Source organism: Acanthisitta chloris, unplaced genomic scaffold (genome assembly GCF_000695815.1).
Source record: "Acanthisitta chloris isolate BGI_N310 unplaced genomic scaffold, ASM69581v1 scaffold8135, whole genome shotgun sequence".
Lineage (NCBI taxonomy): Eukaryota > Metazoa > Chordata > Aves > Passeriformes > Acanthisittidae > Acanthisitta > Acanthisitta chloris.
Window position 1 is genome coordinate 20930 of NW_008672021.1, and position 6687 is coordinate 27616.

Here is a 6687-nt window from a genome sequence, read left to right on the forward strand (position 1 = left end):
GGGGGTTAATTAACCCCTAACGCAGAGGGATCCAGCTTCAAGAAATCCAGCTTGAAAATGACTATTCAGTTTAAACAGGAAATCCAGCTTAAAAATTATTTCCCCCCTTCAATCCCCATTCCAGCTCTGGAGGGTTGGAAGTGCTCAGGCTCTTCCCTGAGCCAGCACCTTTGCATCCAGATGGGCTATAGAGGTGACAGAGGGGCAGGGCAGTGTCATTACCCCAAAGTTCCATGTGTTTTTGGAGTGCTGGGGTCCAAAACACCCCTTATAACCTTCATTAGCACAGAAACAGACTGCAGGATTCCTGGAGTTCACTCTGTTTCTGGAGAGAACAGAATGGTGAGGTCACGAAGGAAAAATTCCTTTTTCTTTGCCTAGATAACCAAAAATAAAAATACCACGTTCTATCGTTGATTTTATGTCTGCTAATAGGTGCCTAAACCTAAAAAAAACCCCCTCACTCCAAGCCCTTCCCACGTCCACCAGGAACACAGTCAGACCTGGAGTGACTCTTCCTGGCTCAGGCTGACAATGGGGAGGACACTTTTCAGCTGTAGGAAATACAGTCTGTGGCTAAGCCAGGTCTGGTTTCTGGTTCTCTTCCCACAAGATCACTCCCAGGCTTTGGTGCAATTGCTTCCAAACAGCAATTTCCAAGCCACACTCAAGGTGGAGCTTTTTGGCAAGATCAAGTCTCTCCCTGCCAAAGCACAAACAAGGATGGTGCCACCTCCCTCGGCCCAAGGGATGGTCCAAGGGCAAACCTGGACCGAGAAGGGAATGAACAGACACCTTTGTCTGAACCTTCCCCTCCCTTTCTCCCAGGACAGAGCAGGCACATCTGCACCCTGCACTGCCAGTCAGCTGGGCCACAAACCTCGGGGACACTCCGTGCTGCTGTCCCCGGCGCTGCAAGACCCCCCAGAAAGCCCCAGGGGTTAACTGGTTTTCTTCATGCTGGACATGCTCTGCTCAGGTGGCAGAACTGTCTCGATCTGGAATGACACAAATTGTCCCTTCTTGAGCTTCTTCAGGGAGCCACCAGTGCTGCCCCCAAACACATTGTCTTCCACCTTGAAGGCAAGAGAGGGCAGGCCCCGACTTCTCCTCTTCACACTCTTCCGCTCCCGCTTGTAGGCTGTGGTCATGTTGGCAATCACCTGGAAAGAGGATTGTGTGGGTTGGGATTTGAGGTGTCACTCAGAAATCAACTGAACTCTGTCTCACAAGAGCTCAGTGAATCACAGAGCCACTAGGGTTGCATGGGACCTCTGGAGGTCACCCAGTCCAACCCTCCCCACCAAGGCAGAACACAGAGACGTGTCCAGGTGGGTTTGGAATGTCTCCAGAGAGGCAGACTCCATGCCCTCCCTGGGCAGAGATGGAGATATTTATATGGATTGATGAGATGCCCTCTCATTCTTCTCTTCTCCAGGCTGAACAAGCTCAGGTATCACAGTCTCTCCTCGTAAGAGATGCTGATAGTGAGTGAGAGTTGGCACTGCAGCATCCAGAGCTCAGCTGGGCACACTGAGGCTGTGCCACAGCTGGATGTACCCAGAGGCAAGGGAGGGACTAAGCAAGGGCTTTCTAGACTTGTTCTCCCCAACCCCAAACTAGCAGGAGACCTTATGCTAAGCAACTGCAACTCCATGGCTGAGCTCAGAGGAGCTGTTGGCTCTCCATCCGTAGAGGGCGGAAGGGGATCTAGGCGGGAGTGTCACAGAGCCAAAGGAAGCTTTGTCACCTCCTGATAATTACAGCCCCAATCCTGGCCTGCCTACAGGTGAGAGTCAGTGACCTCAGCACCAAAAGTTCCCTTATGGACAGGACAGAGCTGTCCCTGCTCTGTGCCATGATGTGCATCTCCATGTCACAACAAGGGAGCTGAGCCAGTGAGCCTGAGCAGCCAAAGGGATGAGCTGGGATTAGATCCCACAGATTCAGCTCCCAGGCCTCCTCTCTCCTGTCCTATATTACTACTGTTGTTCCCTGGCAAGAATAACCACAGTCCAGGTGAGATCAGAGAGAACCACATGACTCTGTCTGAGCGTAAGAAATGACTGAGCAAACAAAGCACTTGAGCCTTGTCTGTGATTTTTTTGGCACACAGCTCACCAAGCACTTCACAAGGGACACCGAGGTCATTTTTCAAGTAAGGAAACCAAGAAACAGGGAGACAAAATGAGCTGCACAAGGTCACCCAGCACATCAGAGACAGTCAGGAACTGCATGCTGACCTTGCTCCCCAAACCCATCTCCCTGCTCACTGGGCCACTAGTCCTCATGGTAGCCCCAACCTCCTCCCATTTTTGGGGCAGGGTTACTTTTAACCTTCACAATTACACAGCATGTCCCTGAAGGCTTCTTGTCCCTGCCTAAGGAGGGACTCCCTTGGCTGATTTGAGATGCAGATTACAAGGCACAGAGCTGGACAGGCTGGGACACAGCTCTCATTAGCCTGATGGGGTAAGCCAGTCTCTTGTATTTCATCACCCACCTCTGAGCAGCATCACCACCAGCTTCCCCGTGGTGCTGGCTCAGAGGGTCTGGCTCTGCTCCTGCTGCCCTTGGCATGCCTCAAGGTGCTACCTGCCACCTCTCCTCTCAGGCCAGGCCTGCACTTAGCTACAAAATGCTTTCAAGGCACCACAAGACTTACAATTTCCTTCACCATGTTCTGCTGCTCCTGCACCGTGGCTGTGAAGGATGGGAGGCCGTCTGCCTTCCCAGAGCCAGTCCCCTGCTCTTTAGAGTCCTTGACAAAATCCACCTGCAAGACACAAGATTTGGGTGTTACTCTGTGACCACACCAGTGGCAAACCCCCTGCAAAGCCTCTCCTCTGCCAGGCAGTTAGTTACCTCGGAGGACAGGCACACGTATCTGTTGAACATGAGGAAGAAGGGGCTGTACTTGGTGGTGGAGTTGACTGAGGTTCGGAAATCGAAGAGCACAGGGTCCAGGTGTGTGTCCCACTCACTGGGCTTCTCATTCACCACGCTGCAGATGGAAGCCCTGAGCACCTCAGCACTGGGGCTGTCCAGGCCGGCGCAGTCCGGAGGGTCTGTGGGGGTCAGGATCTGGGAGATGTTCCAGCGCTCGCACAGGAGCCGACTGACCTGTGAGGGAGGAGGGGTCAAGCACACCAGAGAACACAGCAGTTTGCACCACAGCAGCCTCCACAGCATGGGCTGGCACTGTCCCCCCCATGCCAGGGGATGCTGCACATCCCAGCTCCCCAGAAAAGTTAGAGAAAACATTTTGCAATGACTGTTTCTATACTTGAAGCTTTCCACAGAGCTGGGAAGCTGGTTAATCCCAGGGCAGAGCAGCAATGTCATGCACATGGTCTCACAGGACCTATCTTGAACCTTAAATCCCTGCCAGGGTGAAAGCACTGGCAAATCATCTCCCACTCCCAACAGGGATAAGGCAGTATCAGCAGCTTATCCCCACTACACAGCACATTGCTACTTTGCCCTCAGGACCTGCTGCCCAAAAACCCTGCTGAAGGTCATGTTGCTTCTCCCTGAAGCAACCAGCACCTGACCTACCATCCCTGCTGAAGGTCATGTTGCTTTTCCCTGAAGCAACCAGCACCTGACCTACCTGCTCACAGAAGTCCCAGCTCTGACTGGTGTAAATGTTCTTGGAGGCACCAAACCTGAACAAAAAGAGGACACACAACTGGTTTTACTCCATGAGCTGAGGCAGAGCCAGAGGAGTTCCATCTTCAAGGGTGCAAATGGGATAAGAAAGGGACAGAGATATGAAAGGGACAGATATATATTTGAGATATGAAAGGGCCAGAGACTCTCCAGTGGAGCTGGTGCTAACAAGGCCTCACCTCCCCAAGAGCAGAAAGAGGTCTGCTTGCTCCATCTGTTCCAAAACAGCCAATCCTGTTTGATTTTGAATGATAAGGCAGCAGGAGAAACAAGAGAAGTTTCTTGCTCTGAATGCAAATCTCTACTGGTCTCATGCATTTTCCACAAGGACAATGTCACGTGGTGCCCTGTGCTGTGTGAATGCAAAATGAACACTTTCTAGGAGGGAGCAGGGAAGGGTTTTAAAGCTTCTGCAGAGAACTGGGGCACCAGCTCCCTTGGCCTCAGGGCTACTTGAACCACTTCTGCCTCTCTCTCCCTCCCCTGGTAACAAGAGGATAACAGGCTCTTCCCAAAGACTTTACAAAAGGAAACTGAGAGGCACTGCATGGTCTCTCCCACAGAATGGAGAACTCTTGCTCTTGTGGGGAAACATCTTGAGGGTACACACCCCAGTGTGCCCCACCTCACTGCAGAGGTGCAATATAACCAACAGCAGAGGAGCCCACCTGTAAAACAAGGTTGCCAGGGCTTTAGCCACAGATAAGGGATCTTTCTTCTGCAGAGGAGCAGCCTCCACCCACTTGGTGAAGTAGTCAGTCACAAGGAGGACGTGAGTGTTGCTCTGGCTGGTCTCAGGAAAAGGTCCTGCGTAAACAAACATCAGGGAAATCAATTTGAAGCTGCAACATCACCCAAATGGGGAAAGTCAAAAACCCAACCCAGCAGAACAGTCGCTGCAGGAACCACCAAGAGAGTCTCTCTGCAATGTCATTTGGCCAGAACACTTCGGTGACCTTTGTCAGCAAAAACACACTCACCAGAGCTCCAATTCTGGGAAGTTACACACGCCCACAGCTCCCACTGTGTGTGGAGAGGGAGCTGAGCCAACCACAGGGATCAGGTTGCACCCTGGGAGGCAGTTGTGGCCTCCTTGGCACCTCCTCACAGGTGCAGGCAGCTCGTGGCAGCAGGTCTGCCACGCTCCGGCGGCTGATAGAGCCACACACACTCACCCTGGATGTCTAATCCCAGCACTTCCCAGGGAGATTCCACTTGAACAGGTCTGGCTTTCCGTGCCACATTCTTGTTGTGCTCTGCATTCTGGCATGTTTCACAGGTTTTGATCTGGAAAGGGAAAAAAACACATCAAAGGACTTTGAAATACACTGGTCAGATCCCACCTGGGCAGGTATGAAAGGATGAGGTCAGCAGGGCTGAGCAGCTTCCTTCTACCCAGTAAGATAACAAGGCACAGGAAAAAGAGGACAGAACACGACAGAGTGATACATCTCACCCTCACGAAACTCACCCAACAGCTTTCTCTGACACAATAGCCAGTTTTCTCAACGTGGACTACTGCTAAGCTATTTCTCACCCAGTTTTCAGGCAAACATTTATTGTATTTCAATCTACCGCTGCTGACTAGAAAAATCATCAGGATGCTGGAGGAGTTCAGGCCATGCAATGAAACCACACTCCTTCAACTCACACTGCTGCAGGAGACTTTCAGCAATAGAACAGGTGAGGCAGAGCAGCTGAAGAGAGCCCGTGGAGACACTGAGAGCCTCCTCTTGCCATAGTTTAGGGAATTGGGCAGCTCTGAGAGCAACCCAGAGTGCTCAGAGTTAGATTCAGAACCTCCTCTGAAACAATCCCTCATTGCCATGCTGGCTGAAACTGCCCTGCATGGGGAGATCAACCTGCATGGGCTTCCTGATGAGGACATCCAATCTATCTAGCTGCCTCAGGATACTCCAGGATTCACCAGAAGAGCTACTTAGTAAGTGGTTTCATGGCAACAGGCACTAGGAATACTATCCCCCCTGCACCAGGGCTCTTCTAGCTGCTCACTCAGGACTCCTGTGCCATCAACACAGTCACTGCTCTGCACTCACCCAGTCCACAACATCCTTCACAATGCCCAGCCAGTAGTATCTGCTCTGGATCCGGTGCACAGTCTTCTTCTGGCCCAGGTGGTTCCCAATCTCTGTGAAATGGCTCTCCAGGAAGACCTGTCGCCTCCGTTCAGGATCCACAATCACCTCACGCTTCTCCTCCTTCTTGGGTCCCACATAGTAGAGGCAACCACCTGGGGATGGGAGATTTGGCTCAAACAACATCTTCTCACAGCCACTCTTGCTGCTCAGTCCCACAAAAAGGGGCATTTTCCACAGCAGGAAACACAGGTGGGACACAACACCAGGGGGTGATGCTATGGGAGCTCCTGTAATGCTCCTGGAGAAGCTGCTGAACTGGAATCACTCCAGGACTGAGCAAAACCCTCTGCTACAATAAACCCACTGTGAGCTTTACAATAAAGCTACAGTAAAGCTCATGGGTGAGCCATGGAGCACCAGTGCTACCCCAGGGGGACACAACCCCACTCTGTGCTCCAGAAGTGATGCTAAGGCAGAGCAGGGGAACAGCAATAGGTGACAGCTGGTGCATCTCACAGCTCTGGCACTGCCAAGGAGACACAGCCCCATCCCATGCCGTGGGGCAGGCACATCCCTCCTGTGTGTGTGGCTGAAACCTCCTGCTGGGCTGTCCCTGGGGCCCTGTCCCTGTCACCACGGGCTGTGTCCTGGGCTGTGTCCCTGTTCCCACGGGCTGTCCTTATCCCCATGGGCTATCCCCAGGCCCTGTCCCTAACCCCATGGACTGTGCCAGGCCCTGCCACTCTCCCCATGAGCTGTTCTTCTCCCCACGAGCTGTCCCCTGGGTCCTGTCCCTGTCACCATGGTCTGTGTCCTGGGCTGTGTCCCTGTTCCCACGGGCTGTCCTTATCCCCATGGGCTATCCCCAGGCCCTGTCACTGCCCCCACTAGCTGTCACCAGGCCCAGGCCCTGTCC